Below are 3719 nucleotides of genomic sequence, written 5' to 3'. Positions count from 1 at the left end.
CCTACAAAGTAGGTGAACGGAAGACACCCATTCAGTACCTTATGAATGAACAAATCTAAAGCAAGTATACAAATGACTAACAGCGTGTACAGTTACAGTTCAGTTCCTTTATTTTAAAAGAAAAGTGTGGACTCTCAGCCCTCTACCCCACTCCTCATTTCTTCCTCTAGGGCTGTACAATATTACATGCTTCTTTCTGGCTGGGTGTCTATCGAGACTGGAAATTCAGGTTGATAATACTCTTCCTAATGCTTTAAGCCTATTTCTACATCCAAAATTTTCTGAAATTCCCTTGGTTAGAACTTTAATTTGGGTTAAACATACAAGTTTCAAAGCCTAGCTGTTCATCTGAATCATCTCCGAAACTTTACAGAAGTACAAATCCCACCTCCCACCTCCCACCTCACTCCACAGAATCGTCTCAGGACACGGAGACCAAGAATCTGCTCTCCTGCAGCACTGGACGGGCTGCACTCAGGGGTCACCAGCTCTGGAAGGGCGTCCCTAACCACCTCTTTCCAGCTGTCCTCTCCCAGGCCCGGCCCGGCACCCTCCACCGGATTTTACCACCATCCACCATGGTACTTATCTGACTCATTACTTTTGTTGATTGTTTTGTCTTCCCCAGCTAGAAAATGAGTTTTCAAAGGGAAGGGATTTTTGTGGTTGATTCAGCACCATTTCCTCAGTACCCAGAACAGTGCCTGGCCCTGGGAAAAGGAAGGAGCAGAGGCGGGAGCAGGGGGGCAGGGGGAAGCAAAGAAGGAAACGAGGAGCGGCAGGGCTGTGCCCGCCCGCCTGGTACCCTCCTCCCCGCTCTGTCCCTAGCACTCCTTCCCTGGCCCCCTGACGAGTGTCCCCAGCGCTCGGCCTTCACACTCTTCCCCAGTCTCTGTGCGCTCTCCCGGCATAAACGCACCCTCAACAGAAGATCTCAGTGATCCCCTAAACGCCCACCGCTCCGGAGCCTACATCTCCGGGGCACACCTTCTCCCTAACTCCAGACCCTCGTCATCAGCCACCTGCTAGACACAGGGCTCATCCATCCCTCCCTTCCCTGCCTGCTCACACCGACCCACCTCCCTCCTCTAATCTCCTGACCTGACACAGGAGAGTGTGACAGCTAAGAGATCAGCACAGACCTGGATTCAAGTTCCCAGCTGCACCTCTTCCTTGGTGGAGCCAGCTGTTTGAGCCGGGACAGGCTATTTCATTTGATCTCTGCAAGAGTCACTTTTCCCAGCTGTATAAGGGGATAATATCAGTGGCAGTCAACGTAGCACTCTGCGTGGGGAGCACTTCGGTGCTCCTGAAAACGTGCTGGCTCTTATTTCAAAGACAAAATGTCATCGGTCTCCTTGTTCTTGATCCATTCTTAGTTTTGCACACCCTCGCTCTCCATGACACGTAACATATATTTGTACACACACGTATGACTGATCTCACACTCTAACGACAAAAAGGGGGAGCAAGCCAGGAACAAACTGAGCATGACTTTTGAAATAACTCAATTTGAGGCCCAAAGGGGTCAGATTTTCATGGGACAGTCCATGCTTTAACCAGCTCTAGGAAGCAGTCTTTCATACACGGATAGCTGAGGAAAACATCCTTCCACTGCATTCCGTAAAGTTCCATTCACATTAGAACAACACCATCGACATCAACACGTGACATCGGCCAAAGCACCGGAGCCTGGCGGGGAAAGGAGGAAGACACACAGCTCCCATTGTTTCTTGGCAAGACTCTCTCCTTATGGCAAAGTTAGAGCTCAAAGTGAGAGGCAGCAGCTACGCTGCTGATACATATAGCCTGGAAATGCACTTTCAAAATTGCAAATTCAGACTTGACATCTTTATTGACGCTGTACAGTTGTAAACCAAATGTGACCAAAACACAATGATACATCTGTTCCTGAATTTTAGAACTATAAAGCCATTTAATTAGTAGTCAACTAAAATACTTTATCTGATATATCTCTGGTTAGTAAGGAATAATTTTTAAAAGTGACTAAAAACAGTACAAGAAAACAATAGCATATAAATATGATTTACTTATGTCAAGAAGAGGTTTGGGGAAGGAAAAGCTCTCAGAATTATTATTAAGATTCCTGAATTAATATTAATACATTTGAACAAAACAGACTGAAAGCAGAAAGATAATGGAAAAGTCATTATGTAGACTATGGAGTCAGACAAACCTCTACCCCCTCACGAGCTAAGTGGGCACTCAAGTCGATTTCCTCATCTGTAAATGGAGATAATGTCCCAACTGGCAGCGTTAAGAAATTAGTGATAATTCTGTATAAATTAACATATTTGTGAACTGTAAATACTGTGAAATCATACTGTAGAGTTGGCTATACTGACATACAGTTGCTCAACAAATGGCAATTATTACTTTTCAAATACAGTGGTCTGAACAACACAGAACAAGTCACTAGTTACACAGCACTACTTACAGTCAATTCTTGATCGCGACTAAACTACACAGAGTTCAAAACAGCTAAATAAACTGAAATAAATTCGTTTCTAGTTTTCAAATGCAATTACTTTTGCAGCAAATTAACTGTCCAGGTGAAGCCTATGCATAATAGAAACAAAAAGTTGGCTATGTTCAAATCAATCTTTTAAGCATAAGTTATAATTTAGGAAAATATTATAGGCTACACAACAATTCTCAGAATGCATTGTGAGGGCCATGCCTGCCCTGCTCACTGCTGTGTGCCTGTACAGTGTCTGTAAAGTGCCTGACACATAACAGGTACCTAGTAAATATTTGTTTAATTGCAGTCTACATACAGCCACTTAAGAGAGCAGGAGTGGCCTAATGCTAGAAAAATAACCCAGAGTAATAAAGGAGCACAGTAGAAAATTAATCTTAATACGAAATTAGTCAGAAGTCTTTTAGTCCTTAAAAAAATCATAAAAAGACCTTACTAAACCACCAGCATGGGCCCACTGTGAAAGGGTAAGACTAAATCAGAAAAGTAAAGAAAAATCCATCAACTGGTAGTTACAGAAGAACATCAGGCCAAATGAAAGTCACCAGAAAGAATGGTAAGGGAATAATGGAGAGCTGCTATGACTACAGAAACAAAATCAAAGATATATACTCATCATAAATTTCAGATGCAAAGACTTAAAATAAGCCAAGGGACCCTAAAGATTTTCTAACATTCTGTTCCCTCTTACCAATCCCGAGGAATGGGATGTGTTCTGATTAAATTCAGCTCACTTTTACTGTTTTCCTATTACATGCTCTGCACTGTAGCAAGCATGATGAAAGGTGCAAAGATGAGGTTTAATTTGGCACAGAAGGAAGTCACGTGCATACAGCTCCTATCTGTGTGCACAGATAGTACAAAGACGTCTGGAACCTGGGAACGAGGACCAGACCCTGATCTGATGCCTACTCTAGTCCACTGCACCTCCTACTAGTTCGGTTATTTACTTAATCACCCTTCTATCTTCAAACTTTAAGCGGCAGCAACTTGAATTCTAGAGTTACTTTACTTTTCTGCTCTTAAAGACACAAAGAGAAACTTTTTAAATGGGGTTACTTTTTAGCATCTTTAATTTTATTAGATATAGTATGTGCCATGTTAAAAAAAGTTTTAATATAAACCCATGTCCATCTTAAAAAAGTCTGTGAAACATCTGAATGACATGGATCTCACGTCCTCCCTGGAACAAATGAAGAAGACGGATGTCTGCTCTTTC

General features: G+C 42.7%; 1 protein-coding gene across 1 annotated transcript in view; it reads right to left on the bottom strand.

The window, feature by feature from the left end:
* The window catches only part of MTMR6 (myotubularin related protein 6), a 24101-nt gene that overhangs the window by 19502 nt on the left and 880 nt on the right, over positions 1–3719 (bottom strand). The gene's annotated exons all lie outside the window — the stretch shown is intronic.

This window comes from Lipotes vexillifer, unplaced genomic scaffold, assembly GCF_000442215.2.
Source record: "Lipotes vexillifer unplaced genomic scaffold, Lipotes_vexillifer_v1.1 scaffold543, whole genome shotgun sequence".
In the NCBI taxonomy this organism is placed as follows: Eukaryota; Metazoa; Chordata; class Mammalia; order Artiodactyla; family Lipotidae; genus Lipotes; species Lipotes vexillifer.
The sequence above is the reverse complement of the archived record's forward strand: the minus strand, read 5'-3'. Positions and strand labels throughout refer to the sequence as shown.